The following is a 17,553-nucleotide window of genomic DNA, read 5'->3' as shown; positions in this document are numbered from 1 at the left end:
GAAAAGGCTTCCTTTTTGCAACCCTACCCCATAGCCCAGACACATGGAGAATACAGGTTATTGTTGTCAGATGTAGTACACAACCAGTACTTGCCAGAAATTCCTGCAGCTCCTTCGGTGTTGCTGTAGGTGTCTTGGTAGCCTCCCTGACTAGTTTTCATCTTGTCTTTTCATCAATTTTGGAGGGACGTCCAGTTCTTTGTAACGTCACTGTTGTCCCATATTTTCTCTACTTTTTGATGACTGTCTTCACTGTGTTCCATGGTATAGCCAATGCTGTGGAAAAGTTTTTGTACCCTTCTCCTGACTCATGCCTTTTAACAATAAAATCCCTTTGATGCTTTGTAAGCTCTCTGCAAACCATGGCTTTTGCTGTAGCAGGCAACTGAGTAAATGTCAGGAAAATCCTACTAGAACAGCTAAAATTTATTTGGGGTTTATCAGAGTCTCTTTAATTGATGGCAGGTGTGTACCCAAGAGACTGAATGCTGTAATTAAATCAAAAGGTGCTTCAACAAAGTATTAGTTTAAGGGTGTTTTTTCCCCTAACAGATTTGTTTGTTTTTCAATCGAATTGTACAGGTTATAGGTCACATTAAAGGTGGGAAAAGTTTTGAAATTATTTATTGTGGTCTCATTTTTTTATATCACAAAAACCTGGTATTTTAACAGGGGTGTGTACACTTTTTAAATTCACTATATATATATATATATATATATATATATATATATATATATATACATGGGTTTATATTAGAAGCACGAAAGTTGAAATGGGCGAATGCTAGAACATCGACACATTTATTTTATTTTTATTTATTTATTTGCTGTTGGTTAACCAGGATGGTCCATTGGGCCAAGTGAACCCATTTTCAATGGAGTCCTCGGGAGAAAAGCTCCAACAAGAATGCATGTTACAGAGATTTACATTACATAACATATAAGACATAGCAAGGTGTAGTTTACAATCTGTAAAATTATCAACAAAAATAATAATAGAGTGAAGTTAAACCTTTTTTTTTGATACAGAAGAATTCAGGATGATAGATTATATTAAGAATTAGATTACGAGCAAAATATAGGTGGTGAAGGTAATGAGAATACAGGAAGTGGAGAAAGCTTATGTGGGGAGGGAGCAGGAGCATTCCCATGTGGATGTTAGGTAGGAGTGAAGTGATTTTTTTAAAGTTTGGAAGGCTAGTGATGGTGTGAATGGAGGGAGGGAGGGAGTTCCATAGTTGCGCTATGGAAAAAGAGAGTAGGTTTTGTCCTGAGGGGCGAAGGGGTCTGTAGACTTCTATTAGGTTTTGCTTAGTGTATCTGAAAAGTCTTTGAGTCTGGTGAATTTTAAAGGTAGAAGAAAGGGCGGGACAGAGGGATGGTTGAAAAATGAGTTTGTGTGCATATGCGAGCTGAGTGTAGGAGAGGTAGTTGGGAAGTTCGAGCCAATTTAGTTTATAGAGTGGTGCGCGGTGATGAGTTGAAGCTTTGTTACTAGTGGCAAATTTGGCTATTTTGTTGTAACAGGTAGCTAGTTTAGTTTTAATAGATGATTGTAGATTAGTTAAAGGGGGGGGCACCATAAAGGAGAGAGGGTAAGAGAAATGTAGCAGTGAGTTTGGTTGTTGATAAGAGGAATTGCTTGTGACGATAGAGCAGGCCGAGTTTTTGTTTTTTTTTTTTTAATGTCTATTAGTAGATGGGACTCAAATTTAAGTTTATCGTCAATTTGAACTCCTAGTAGTTTGGTTTCAGATACCAGTTCAAGTGGAGTGTTATTTTGACTGGTGATGGAGAATAGTTGTCTATCAAATGTGTTTGTTTTAGAGGGCATAATTATCATTAATTTTGATTTAGCTGCATTAAGTGCAAGATGGTTATTTTTCATCCACTGTTCTGTGGTGGAGAATGCTTCTTGGGTGAGCTTTAGAAGGGTTGGAATGGAAGAGGCTGCACAGATGATTGTAGAATCATCTGCGTATTGGATGATGCTAGCATGGGGGATAGAGTGATAGTAATCATTTACGAAGATGTTGAAGAGTAGGGGGCCTAATATGGAGCCTTGTGGGACACCTGTGGGGGAGTTTAGGAAAGAGGAGATGGCTTTTTTCCATTTGACAGCTTGTTGCCTGTTTAAGAGATAGCTGGTGAACCAGTTGAGAGTTGAAGGTGATAGGTTTAGCTTTGACAATTTAGTGAGTAGTAGGTTATGGAAGATAGTGTTGAATGCTTTGGAGAGATCAGGAAGGATGGTAGATACAGTAAGACTGGAGTCTCTAGTTTTATTCACAGTTTCAAGGAATGAAAGGAGGGCTGTCATAGTACTATGATTAGGGCAGAAGCCATGTTGAGTAGAAGTAAGTAGGGTGTTGTCTAATAAATAGGGAAGGAGTTGTAAATGGATACATTTTTCTAGAATTTTTGATATAGGAGAGAGGATGGTGATGGGCCGGAAGTTGGTAATGCTAGTATTATTCCCTCCTTTATGAAGGGGAATGATAAAAGCTTTTTTCCAGATTTGTGGAACAAGACCTTCTTGGATGGAGTGGTTTAGTAGTTTACTAATTGGGAGGGCGATGGCATCTGTACAGATGTGCTGAGGAAGTGTGAGGGGATGTTATCAGGGGCATTAGTGCATGGTTTTAGCTTCTGTAGTAGTTTTTTTATAGTGGAAGTAGGGATTGGTTTCAGTGAGAATGTAGGGGGTTGCGAGGTAGTAGGGTGATAGAGTGGAGAAGAGGGGGGTGTAGGAGGAGGGCAGGTGGTAGTAGGGGGTGGGTGGTTGCTCGAGAAGGAAGAGGTAAGTTTGGAAATATAGTCAATGAAAAAGGAGTTGAATTTGGTGGCGAGTTCATTGTCTTGTACATTTGGGTTAGGGTTTGGGTTTTCAGTTGTGCCAGGTTTTAGGAGGGAGGTTATACCTTTCCAGAATTTTTGTGGGTCAGTTTTGTATTTACTTTGGAGAGAAGTGTAGTAGTTTTGACGGTCTGTTGAAATAAGCTTTTTTACTGTATTGCGAAGAGTTTTGTATTCATTAAGGGTAGTGGGAGATTTGTGCTTCTGATAGCGTGTCCAGGCTTTATCTCTTAACCGCATGGTTGTCAATGTGCTTTTAGTTAGACAAGGGGTAGTTTTGTTTTTTATTCTTTTGGTTTTTAATGGAGTATGAATGTCTAAAAGATTTTGGAAAGTAATATTAAAGTGAGTGATTGCACTTTCGAGGGGGAGAGTTTTTAGGGGGGGGTCCAGTTAAATGATTTTAAGGAGTTGGAGAAGGCTTCTGAGTTTAAGTTTTTTAGGTATCTGAAAGTAATGTAATTATGGGTAGCTTGTAATGGAGAAGGAAGGCATGTAGCAAAGATGGGAAGGTGGTCGCTTAACGAGTCAGGGAGAGTTCCACTATCAGGGTAGTAGTGGGGGTGAGAGACTAAAATCCAGTCTATAATGCTGCCAGTAGTGAAGTCTTTAGAGGGCCTAGTGGTGGAGTTGATGAGTTGGGAGAAGTTATATAGGTTGATGTTAATGGAGGGGGTATGGGATTGACTGGAGGACCAATTGATGTTGGTATCTCCCATAATGATAGTTTCATTAGATATATTGGTTGAGAACCAGGAAAGGATATCTTCAAGAGTAGAGATATTGTCTAAAGGGGGAATGTAGAGTGAGGCTATACATATATTTTTGCGCTTGTTTAATTGAAGATGGGCTAGTATTAATTCTGCATTGTTAAATTGAGGAATAGCTTTATTGTATGGAGTAATGCATAGAGAGGATGAGTAGAGTAGGGCTACTCCACCACCTTTTTTACTGGTTCTGTCTGCCCTGATAATAGAGTAGTTAGGTGGAACTATCTCCTCGTCCTTTATATGAGGTTTTCGCCAGGTTTCGGATATGCTTAAGACATCTGGTTTGTTATGGTGTAGCCAGGCTTGAAGTTATGAATTTTGTTAGCTAGACTTTGTGTGTTAAGGGATGCTAATTGAATGGATTTAGAGGTAGAGTAGGAGGTATTTGGGCCTGGGTTAGGGTGAACATCTCCAGATAATAGAAGAGATGTTAGAATCTGCTTTATGTGGTAGGGGCTTTTGGGGTTTTTTTGCTAGATATTGTTAGTTGTCGGGCAATTTTCTGGGAGGGTGTGGTTTGAAGTTTTGTAAGCTGAGATAAGTTTGTAGAGAAAGCATAGATTGTTTTTGATGGGATAAAGTGTAGGAGATATAGGTATGGCTGAGTAGGAGTGAGGTATGTTGAGAGAGAAGGTTGTATGGAAGAGTGGGGTGTGAGATAGGGTGTTAGGCTGGGTGAGGTAGTAGATGAAAGTTAGGTTCATAAAGAGAATTAGTTGAGTGGAGAAGAGTATATAATTTGGAGACATGTTTTGGTTTATAGAGTGTTCTAATAGTACAAAGTGAGATGAGTGATGTGTGGTGTATTGAATGAGGACGAAGTTTGAATTGTAGTGGAGGGAAGATATGAGGGGGAGGGAAAAAGGAAGAGGAAAGGATGGGGTAAATTAGTTGGAGAGGAAGTGGGTGAGGCTATGAGGGTATAAGTTGAGATGTAGTGGGGGTGGGTGGGAATTGGGGGTAGGGTATGGGGAGCAGAGTGAGCCCGCAGGGCGAACGGAGCAGGGCAGACCTAAGAAAGGTAAAGGCAGTGAGAAAAACAATCAGTAAGGAAGAAGGTAAGAACAGGAGATAGTGATTTAAGAAGGCAGAGGTTGTGAGTAAGAGTAAGGGGGAGAGAAGAGAAGAGGGGAAACGAGGGTGTGTAAGGAATTAGAGTAGTGGAGGTGGAGAGAATGGCTAGGTAAAGAGTTTATAAGGACCAAGGAAGGAGACATGTTCAAGGGTCTGTATGGTCTGAGGAAGAGGAAAGTAAAGGAGAATAAAGGTGAAAAAATGCTTCAAGCGGGAAAGATATAAAGTAAGAGGTAGGAGAAAGAATATAGTGAAGTTAGAGGTGAGTCAAGGCTGCCCTCTAGTGGACAAAGTCTGTAAGTATCCTGTGAAGAGTTCGTAGCTGTGGGATATAGAATAAGAAAGAAGAGTAATGTAGTAGGGAGAGGATGGAGGGGTGCTAGAATAAAGGTAGGAAGCTGCAGTATATTGGAGACAGACTGTGGAGAACTTTGGTAGTAGAAGCTGGAGTATTGTAGAGACAGGCAGTGGAGTACATTAGTAGTTGACGGGGGGAGTATGGCTGCTGGCAGATGTGGCAGTCTAATTAGCACACTTGGGAGGTATAATGGATTATTATATACATATAGTAGATGAAGAGGCAAGACAAAATAATTACTTTATGACAGACAGTCTTGGTTAGTGTGGCTTTAGTCCAAGGATGTCCAAATTGCCCAGGTAAGTAATTAAACAGGCAGGAAAATGGATGGATATAGCTGGTCTTTGGAGTCCGATAGGGCACCACCGAGAATGGAAAAAAGTGAGTGTGATAGGCTTACACAGCTAGAGAAAAATAAAAATACAGTGAGGGGGGAGTATGTAGTGAAAGTAGGTAAAGCAAGTGATATGACAGAACTAAGCACATAACAATATAATGAGCATCAGCATCAGGAGTAGAAAACATCAAAAGCTCTGGTTCAAATAATAAACAACAGGAACACAACAGTACATAGTTCAAGGCACAGGAGCAATCACATAATAGCATGAAAAATCTATTGTCTGTGTCAGAGCAACTGTACTTAGCTATTAAAAGTGTTAGCTATGAGCTACAAACAAAGCTATATGGCCAATGGTGAACTCGTTTCAGTTAGACCATAATAGCCAGAATTAAACAAAGACAAAAGGAGAAAAAATGTTAGTTACAGCATTCTATACTGAACAGCCTAGTAAATCAATTAATATCAATACCCTTAAAAGTGGTAATCAAGCTGTTGGCAAGTCAAATCCCAGGTAAGTTTTAAGGCTACAGTTAAGGCCAGGTGTTAGTATTTTGCCTATATAGATAGTTAAAGTAGCCAGAGCCTGTGCCAAGAATATGATATTGTGAGTTACACAGGCATCGAATCACGCTTGACTGTGTTCACAGGGTATCAGGGAAATCAAATTCTATGGCATCCAGGTAACTTAGTTATTCAGTAGTAGTAGTTTAATGTAATTAGTCCTGAAAGAAGTGATTATCTCCTTGATATTAAAGCGTACTAAGGTCTAATAATAACACGTACGCTGATGTGATCGGCAAGTCATACGCCATTGTGATCGGCACAGTTGTATGCAAAAGGGTAGTAAAGCACCAAACATATAGTTCAAAATAAGGGTGTTGTTTTATTTCAGGTCCCTGATTGCAAGAAATTCCTGCAGCCGATCTACGAAAAGAGCAAAGGACAGAAATACCAAAAGACACAATGCCGAACTGATTCCCGGAAGCAACAGCAACATACAGGTAAGTAAATCCAAAGTAAACAAACACAACATAAAACACTTTTATAAATGATTTTGTAGGGGGCAATCCCCCCTGTACCCCCCACACCCCCCTACTTTTATATACCAACTCTGAGACCGCTCTAGAGTGGGGAAAACAATATATTTCCTCATCCCCACAATCACCCTGCTGGCCAGGGAAATTTGTTCGGCGTTGTGTCTTTATGCGTTTCCATCCTTCGCTCTTTTCATAGATTGGCATTTATCTGTCGATGTTCTAGCATTCACCCATTTCATCTTTCGTCATTCTGATATAGACCCATATATATATATATATATATATATATATATATATATATATATGTATATAGATATATTGGGTCTACTTTACATCGTCGACTTTTCACAAAGTCGACTTTCATATGGTTGAGACCATATGATCGACTTTTGAAAAGCCGACCATGGGTAACTGCTATCTCCATACAGTGCGGAATGGGAAAATTTCCCTCTTCCGCACTGTAGTGTGATCTCGGAGTTGGTATATTTAAGTTACGGGGGATGTGGGTGGCAGCGCCCCCACGGGGGTGTGCAGGGGGGCTTGCCCCCCTGCTAACAGTTTTAAGGTAAGTGTTCATTGTGTTTTTTGTGTTTATTTTATATGGTTGGCTTTCCGAAAGTTAATCGTGGTCTCGGCCATATGAAAGTCGACTTTGTGAAAAGTCAACCATGTAAAGTAGACCCTTATAAATATATATATATATATATATATATATATATATATATATATATATATATATACAGACATGCATAAACAAACACACACACACACACACACACACACACACACACACACACACACACACACACACACACACATTTTGTATAAAAACTATGGTTTGTTTTCTTTTCCATTTATGTATGAGTATGTATGTCATTTCAACTATGTTTTAATAAAGATATTTAAAAAAGATACTATAAGACAGTCTGGTAACAATTCTTGCACACAATGGCTAGGTGCAATTATTAACATAAGAGGATACATTAAACGTATTTGAAATGATCTCTGAATTAGACGGGATTTAAACACAACTCTGCAACTGATCCCAACCCTTACTGTCACTCCACATAAAAAAAACACAATGGTAATGCACAGCACTGGGTATTGCTGCCCATAAAATCAAGTGAAGCACACTGGCAGAAGTACTGGCAAACCAGGCATACAGTTGAAAAGACACAGTGGAGGAACCACAGTCTTCAGATAATATGGGATTCAGTTCACAGAAGGTAGGATTCTCATTAGAAAGGATAGAGGATTCCATGCAGAAACATCTTAACTTCTGACCAGAGCAGTTAAGGAAAGCAGTTTTGACAAGCTTGCTAGGATCTAAATAGCAGGTCATAAGTACAATCAAAAAGTTGCATGGCTATGTACAGGAATAAAAACTGATCACTTGTGTGGATATAAATAAAATGATGCATGTAGCCTAGTCTAAAGTCAAGCCACATATGTCAGAACTACCTATTGTTCTGAATGAGATTAGTTGTGCATACATGCTCATTGCAGCGCTGCCAATTACGTAATGTAAAAAATGCTTGCTTTCATTAACTGCTAAGAGTATGGAGTCCAGATATCAGTACCAAGGGAATCAAATTGTTTTGTCCACGGAGATTATGTGTAGTACCCAGTCCTAATGTAGTGATGGCCTTTGGCTGTTACCTAAAAATGCCTGTACATATTGAACTCTCCTTATTTTTGATGTTGGAATTCTCATTTAAGGGATCCTTTATCCTTAGTCCCTACTTCAATGTTTGATCAAGCAATATAAAAACAGTTGTGTCAACTCTACAAAATACATTTAGCAACCACATTATTATATAACTTAGAACTGATATTGACTCCAACTACATAAACAGAGTTTTGTGACACAATGTCTAGTAATGCTTTAGGGCAAAGTGCCTTTATACATACAACAAATTACTAAATGTGAACACACTTAAAATCAGCAGGACAGGTTTAATAACTTTCATGTGCCATGATATCCTTACTTCCTAAGTTGGACTTTAACCCTCAAACATATGAAAATGAAACCATGTTTAATAGGCATACATGATGCCCTATTTTTATATCCTGCTCAACAGTCTGAGATATAGGGGACATTTTTGTAATCAATGAGCGACATTCGCTGATTTCTGGAATGATGATTTTTTGCTATCAATCAAAAGTTAACGCTCTGTTCCTTACCCAGATTTCCTTGAAACTTTGTGGCTTTGTAGATCAGGCTTTTTTTGTCAGCTTTAAAAACAAACTCCAGGGATCTGCTTCACAGCATTGAGGTATAAAAACATATATTTTTGCCATTGTATTAGCAATGCATATTATTTCCTAACTGTAAAAAAGTGCTAGCTGAAATTACTGCCAGTTGCATAACTGTCTTTCAAAAGGGAACTTAAGGGAAGCAGAAAAGGTTAGCTCTGTGTTTTTATTGCCTCATCAAGCACAACATTTAAATGTTAAATAGAAATATTTATTGGCTGTGCAGATAAGAGAAGACATATGACAGCTGTACTTCACTCTTGTTGCATGAAGCAAATAACAAATGAGTGTCTTACATTCAAGAGAAAGTTTTAAACCTTTATAAACAGAAAACTCCCAAGTTCCAAGTATTAGATACGTTCTAGTTGTCCAAAAATTTAAAAAAAAAAAAAAAACAGGCTGCAAACCAAGAATACTTCTTGCGCAAATGCTAGCATTGGAGTGGTCAGTACCAGGTGTAATGAGGGGTCATTTGAAATTCTCTCATAATATGACTATACCACTTTTATCAGCTGCAAACCAGTTGGTCAAATGTTGCTTTCATCAAAGGCAAAAAAAAAAAAAATGACTGCACAGAAAATAAAAATACATTTGATCGAACTGTACTGGCTTTTTGTGCATGCAAGAATAGAGGAGACTGGGGACTTTGCCCTTTCTCCACTGTACTGCAGTCTCAGAGATGATATTTCTAACTGGCAGGGGAGGTGTGTGGCACAGACTCCCTGCAAAAAATAGTGATTTATGTATACTTTTTTTTTGTGGATTTGTGTTTCAAGCATAAATGCTAAGTGATATGGTTGTCAATGTTTGGAAGATTTTTTAATTTTAAAATATAATCCCTTTATCTTATTAATATACCTCAAAGCTGAAACTCTTCAGAAATGATCAAACATGAAAACTCTACAACTTTTACCACAAAGATCTCTAGGTTTTCTACTGATCTTCATCTGTGTGTGCAAAATGTTTACTCACAACAATATAAAATGCTGCTTGTTGCCTTGTGGAGTCTCTGGAAAACTCACATCACCCCAACATTGTACAAAATTTATCCTGTTAGTTATATAGCATGTCAACTTCAGACTTATCATTTAAATGTTTCAGGTTTGGAATACCTACATATATTATATAATATAATGTACAATGTTACTAGATCAACCATTTCATATTGTATTTTTATAGAAAATCATAATCTCAAAAGGGTCCTGTTATGTTACTATCTCATCTTAGTCCTGTACTCCTCTCTCACTCCTCAGGCTGTCAGAAATAAAAATCAAAGACATACAGGCATTCCTCTACACACAGTCGATTACGAGTTTTACCATTTTTAAGTATGGTAGGTAGTTGGCAGATCAACTTTTTCATTTATGAAGATTAATTGATTCAGTTCTGTTTTACATCCCTGTTGCTGCTCTGCATTCTTTGTGAGGATTTGCTGCAGTTCATCAAGATGTGAAAATACACTAAACAAAGACCTGACTTGAATCCATACATGGATAAAAATTCACATGGGACCCTAAATCAGTACACAACTGGGTTTGGTTTTGGTTTTGGTGTGTACATTTATAAGCATGCTGATAGCCATCTCACTGTCTGTCCTGGTAGTTTTTTTTTAAAGACAAGTTCTGGAACTCACTTGGAAAATTGTGCTTCCTTCTTCATTATTATAACCTTTGACATTTAAATATGCAATACTGATCCTTAAAAGAGAAGTACAAGGCTGGAATTTATAGCATACTACTGGTTTGAAAAAATCTGTTGAGAACAGTAACCACCTGCATATTTAGCCTTAAGGACTGCTTTTGTTCTGCTAGTTTACACTTTCACACATTTGTCTGTCTAGAAATATGTTATGTATGTTAAGAACATTAATAACCTTCATAGTGAAAGTATTTAGTTAAATGTGAAATTCAAAGCACAACTCGGAAATGCAGCTAAGCTGTGTTTGTCTCCATAGTACTGGACCCATAAGAACATGAAACAATCCAGATTCATTAGCAAGGAAAAGTATCTAGGTAGTATGTACCCAGTAAAAGATGTATTTGTACTCTTACTTCTCATTTTATCTCCCTGGACAAGTTTTAATAACTCATATTACACCCTAACATGTCTGCTTTGCTGAATAACTTTTATCAAATTTCCTGAAGTCATCAGCTCTTTACTTTCTTTAGTTTAGGGGAATTATGCAGGAAATGCTGTGCACCACTAATAGTCGCTCACCATTCATCTCTGCAAGCTGGCATAAAATGTGTTGTTAAGTCAGAGATAACTAAGGAATCATCCTGACACAAGTTCCAATCAAACAAATGATGAAGAAAGGCTATCTGATCATAATTCAAGCACAAACTCAGAAATGTATTTCTGACTAAACCATCAGTAATATAGCTGTAAAGTTTTATTTTAGAAAAAGTGCAAGAAAAGTTATTTTTCAAAGAAAAATTACAAACCTTAAAAAAAGAAAGTTTTATTTTTACCTTATGTAGGCCTTCTTCAATAACCAGGAAGAAATGTTTTACAGAGTTCTATTGCATTTCAGCTGCACTGATTTAAACAAACATGCACTGCATCATCCAAACGTTCAGCTGCTGAATGATAGACTCCTAAAGGTGAGTTACCAGCTTAACAAGTTTTTTGTAATTCCTTCCTTTAAAACATTTGCCTGAGAAGTTGTGAAGAAAAAGACAGGTGTCTTCAGCAACCACTACATTAATCCTTAACAATAATGAGCAAAGAAAAAAGGAATGGCCAGCTCCACCCCCTGTGTGGAAATTACAGCACTCCACCTCAAAATCACAGCAAATACTGCTTAGCAGGTAATTAAACTCAGAGGGAATGACAGAGCATGCTCAGAGAAATTACAAAAAAAAAAAAAAGAAAAGAAAATGATGGCATGGCACAAATCAATCAAGTATCGCACATGAAAAATACCAAGGTGTTAAAATATTTATTTTTTAACATACTTTGCATGTTTCATTTATTTTATTTTTTAAACATGCATGTAACTGCTATAAGACCTGGTCCAGTGTGAATTGTTATCTAGTATACTCGCCATAATGGAATTTATGCAGGTCTTCAAGCTGTATCTTATTAAGGTAAAAATGCTCTCACTTTTGAAAGAAGGCACTTTGCTGACCTGCACCTATGAAGTCCTAGCATATTGCCAGGCATATTCCCTTGAAAGAAGATGGAGTAATTTCCTCTAGTTCTTGCACATCCCTGTAGGATTTTAGCTTAAAAGTATTAACATTAAAGCCTCTATGTCTCTCACTACATAGTATCAAAGAGTATCTGCTGTCCTGTCAATACCTGCTGAATTTATGTCTGACATCCAACCCATCAGATAAGGGCACTAAAGGTGGCAATGTCTCCATATTTGTGAAAAACAAAAAATTCACCTCCAGACTACTTAGATAAGATAACAGCCTGGAACGCCTCCACATCCAACTTACCTTTAACAAGATACCTTATCACATCATGGCTAAATTCAACATCCCCTTCCAACTCGATGACCCACCCACTTATGTGGAATCTTTTACCTCCAGTTTTTTTGGACATATGAATAGCTGCATAGATGCATCTGTCCCCCTCAAAAGTAAATTAAATTCCAAATTCAAAAACAAAACCCAATGGTGGAACCCAAATAAAACAGGCTGTATCACAAAAGTAAAAAATTCATTGCATGTAAAAATAAATTTAACTGTCAGTTTACAAAAAAACTGTTGCCAAACTTAACTTGGAACTCCAACTCCAAAAGCCAAATATGAGGTAAAAGGGGTTTATTGGCCTGACTGTACCCATACAAACTTAAAAAGAAAAAAACATTAATGGCCATTCAGATGCCATGTAGCTGAAACACTGATATATCCATAAAGGGGTCATTTGCATATATATCATGGTCCTCCACTACAGGAGGCTTAGCATACTATTTAAACACTAACCAAGACCATTGAATGCAATGAAGAGCCATGCAAAACATTTGATTTCCAAGACATTTCTTAGCAGCTTACTCTGTATCAGACAACAAATTACTTTGTACTCTCATTTTTCATATTTCAGCTATCCATGCCCACAATCATCTCTATGTTTTTACTATTTTGCTGTCACTATAACAATTCAGCATGTAAAAAGAAGATTTCCTGTCAATTCTGACCTTTTATTTTGTAGTGCTTTTCACTCTAGATAACCTCTAAAATGGTGTAGTAACTATGTATGATCTGTTATCCTCACAGACCATCTATTTTATATCTCAGTTAACCCATAATAATAAAATGGAAGCATGATCTCTCTTCTTCATCATTTATGCTAATTAGAACAAGAGCACAATCATGTATATTAACAGCATGCCCTTTTGACGTCCTTGTGAGCATCATTCAGCAAATCTTTGGAGATAGGACTCAATACAGCTTCCCTTTAGACACTGCATTTCTATAGCTGAATGCCATTCCAGGTATTTAAAATATCTATATTCTCTTCTTGAAAACTCATGTCACCAGTAATGACATGGATGTAAAACTTAATTATTCCACCATCTCTAATTTTCATTCCTTTCCCCCTAATTTGTTTTAATATTGAAGATATTTTCCATTTCTCACCAACATTCTAGGTTTGTTTGTGTCTTTCGGCTTTTCCTGGTTAGGGGTCGCCACAGTGGAACTCCGGTCCGCTAATGATTGGCAGTAGATTTTTACATACTGGCTTGCCGGGCCTAACGCACAACCTTCAATGAAGGAACGCCCATTCACGCATATCGCCACACAGAAGACACTCTAACTGAGAATCGAACGGGCAACGTCTAACTGTGAGGCAACAACGCTACCGCAGCACCACCACCGTAGATACCAACATTCTAGGTATTCAACTTAAATCAGAAGCTGCCTACATACAGGAGGGATCTTCTGAAGCCCTTCAATGGTAGACATTGAAATCTGTTGTCTTTCTCACATGAAAACTGATAATATTGTGGAATTGTTTATGTAAGGTGAATATTATACCTGTATTATATTCTAAATACTGTATGTACCGTTGGAGTATTTTCAATATTTACTACACTGGTACTGTACTGTACAAGCTGCTGTGGTGGTGCTGTGGTAGCATTGTCACCTCATAGCAAGACGTTGTCCCATTCGATTCTCAGCTAGAGCGTCTTCTGTGTGGAGGCATATGTGAATGGGATATGCCTTCATTGAAATTTGTGCATCAGGGCTGGTAACCTGGTACGTAAAAATCCACTACCAATCATTAGCGGACCGGAGTTCCGCTGTGGTGACCCCTAACTGGGAAAAGCCAAAAGACACAAACTACACTGGTACTGTACTGAAAATATACTGATTATTTAGTGTTATGATGTATGAGCTCTGTTGTACTATTGTATTATTACGTTACATGAGCTTTTACTCTCAGACCGAGTCCGAAAAAGGTCCATAATGATCAGTGCTGTACCCACATTAACAAATATTAGTAAATAAGTAAACAAACATACCATCTGTTAGTTTTGTTAGATTTTGAAGCACTGACACTGTCAGCTAGTTTGCTGCCATTCCCTCAGTAACTGTTTGAGCAGCTTCACTAAGAAAGCACAGTATACGATGTTTCTAAAGCCAAGCAAGAAAGAAAACTACAAAAGCTTGTTTCCTCATTTACATGGCTGATAAAATAATGCTGCAACTTAGTGATACAGAATACAACATAGGATGGTCTTTAACAATGGTAACCCATTGTTTTTTGTTAAAATTACAGGTTTGACATTCATGCATGCCAACTGATAAATGCTTATGATGCTTGACCTTCTAAATTCATATTTTTTTTTCTGTTTGTGTTTCTTCATTCCCTTGTTACCGGAGCCATATAAAATACACATTTCTGTCAAAGATCACAATATTAATTAATTTGGAGGGATGTCTATCTTAGATCCCATCTAGTGATTGTAGTGTGGTTTTATATTGTACAGTGGTTTTATGTATCAGGTACATATTCATCAATTCTGTATTTTTTTCAAACAATAAAGAAAAGCATTAAAGCAGTTGAAGAATATTCCTCTACCTATAGTCCTGTAAAATACAGCCATAGTTAACATCATGAACTGATAAAAGATCTGTACTGGCAGCTTAGATCCTTCATATCATTAAGTTAGTTTTCTATACAAAGGTATAAAAGTAATTAACTGACACAGATTATGAGAGATTTTAGTCAGAATCTAGTGTCTGCCAACAATACTTCAGTGTGCTAAGATTCCAAGAGCTAATCACAATGCTAATCTGACAGAACTGTCACCAGAACATTTATTCCTTCTACCTGGACTTTATTCTTTACCGCAAATAAACATACTTTGTGGTAGATACATACATACATACATACATACATACATACATACATACATACAAATATTTCAAGCACGGGCCTTAATGCCCTTCTAGCTTGCCAATATACCAAAACACTTGTTCCAATAAGCGTCCAGGTTGTTCTTAGAAATATCTAAACTACAGCTTGCTTTAATGTTGTTTGATAGTCTGCTCCATGCATCAGCTACTCTGTCAGAGAACCAATTAGTACACTTCTCATTCCTATAAATTCCTCTACATAGGTTGTCTGATGATTCTCTACTACTTTTTGATATCCCCAAACATTCCCAGAGGTAGTTGTCTCTAAATGCCCTATATACAAGAATAAGATCTCCTCTTAGATATTTATAAGAAACACTGTACAAGTTCAGATATTTTAGTCTTTCATAATAACTTAAATTTTCACATCCATGGATGCCCTCGGTATATTTCTGCTGTACTCTTTCCAGTTTACTTTTGCTTGTTTTGTTATAGGGTTTCCATATTGTTATTCCATACTCAATTTGGCTCTAATGTAACTAACAAACAATGACTTCATCATTTTTTATTTCCTAGACTTTATAAATCTTTTTATACAACCTATAGTTTTATAATTATCATTAACTAAATTGGTTGATGTGATTAGGAAAAACTCATAGCTGAATCTGCCCATATACCCAGGTTCTTGAATGAGTCTACAGTTTCAATCACTGTGTGCTGTATTAAATATTCACCTTTCAATTTATGTCTCCAAATCTCATATGCTTAGTTTTTGATGTATTTATCAGCATATTATTCTCCTGTGCCCAAATAGTCAATTTAGTCAAGTTATTTTGCAGACATGACTTATCTGTAACACATGTAATCAGTTTATTTTGCAGACATGACTTATCTGTAACACATGTAATCAGTTTACTCAATTTCAGGTCATCTGCATATAGACTGTAGAACACCTCAGATGAAAAAGTTTAGTCTGAAAGATAATATCTAAACAAGTAAGAGCCCAGGACAGAGCCATGTGGGACACCCTGACTGTAACCAAGGATTTCTCCTTTCCAGTTGTTATATGATACTTGCCATGTCCTATTTGTAAGCCATGCAGCTATCCATCTTATGAAGAGTACATCAATACCTAGTTGTCCGAATTTATTGATCAGTGTTTTGTGTATGACCCTGTCAAATGTTGAAGTTAAATCTATATAAATTACATCACAGCACAATTTTTCATTCATAGCTGTTATTATATTGTTATAGAACATCATGTTACAGGTGGTAATAGATCTGATTTCAACATATGCATGATAGTATATGGTTTCAAGTTCCAATTTATCCAGTTTTGACAAAAACGTATCCAATATAGGAAGGATTATAGGAAGTTACTAGGCTATTGGCCCTGGGGCCTTTACAAGCCTAGCCAAGAATTTAACCCATGTTTCAACAAGTCAGCACCTGATGCCCCTGTCCAGCAGGGACACAGGTGGAATCCCAGGGGTGTATTTTCTGTTCCATATCCAGTTATCTGGGTTGCACATAAAAAGGGTCAATGAAGTACTCTGCTTGATGTGGAGAGGGAAACTATTTCACAAAAGGGGGAGTATCTGGGATAGAAATCTGTCCTGCCAACAAGTCTTGTTGATGTCACAGACCAGGTTGAGGTTACGCATGTGGGTTACTCAAGTGGAGCTTGAATTATGGGTTTGCAGCAGTCCCATCAAGGGGGGTCTGAGATTGCTTTGTATGTCAGACAGAAGTCACCTCTGAGGGGTCTGTAGGAGAGTGAGTAGAGGGACAGGGCCTTTAGCCTATCTATGTAGGGTAAATGTTTGAGGCCCTGGATTCTCCTGGTGAGGAACCTCTGTAATCTCTCCACCTGCTGCGTATGCTTTGTGAGATACATGCTGAAAGGGGCATTGTACTCAATAATGGGTCTTTTAAGGGAAGAATACAGGGATATGTTGGAAAAACTAAAAAGGCCTTTCGAAAATGTATTTATGAGCACTTATATTCTATTAGAATGAAGAATGAAAATAATTGTTTGTATAGACATTTAAAACACTCTCAAACTTGCAATGAGTTTCATTTTGGGATACTTTAAATTGTGGAAGATGACGTTAGGGGTGGATATTGGCAAAATAAATTAGAAATGATGGAATTTTATTGGCAGTTTAGATTAAATGCCACAGTTGTTCCAGGAATTAATGATTTTTGTACAGTAATGCCTATTTTAAAATACAAATCATTGATTTTATAGTTTTTTTTATTTGTATAAGGTTTCAGGAACATTGTGTTAGTTAGGTCAGCTTGATTATGTAATACAATTCATTGTTTTTAATTGGTGGGTGTGGTTGTACTTGAGTAGTATTTAAAGTGAGTAAATTTTTTTTCATTGTTCTGATGAAGTCCTGATGCCTATGGACAAAAGTGCTTGACTGGATTGTATTATGGTTTTGGTGCATCACACATTAAAGTACCTTTTATCCAAAATTTTGTAGTGTTTGGCTGGCTCTACATGATGTATTTTGTTAATTTGGTTGTTCGGGGGAGATGG

This window comes from Protopterus annectens, chromosome 4.part1 (genome assembly GCF_019279795.1).
Source record: "Protopterus annectens isolate FY-2018-M chromosome 4.part1, PAN1.0, whole genome shotgun sequence".
NCBI classification, from domain to species: domain Eukaryota; kingdom Metazoa; phylum Chordata; order Ceratodontiformes; family Protopteridae; genus Protopterus; species Protopterus annectens.
Note: the sequence above shows the minus strand (reverse complement) of the source record.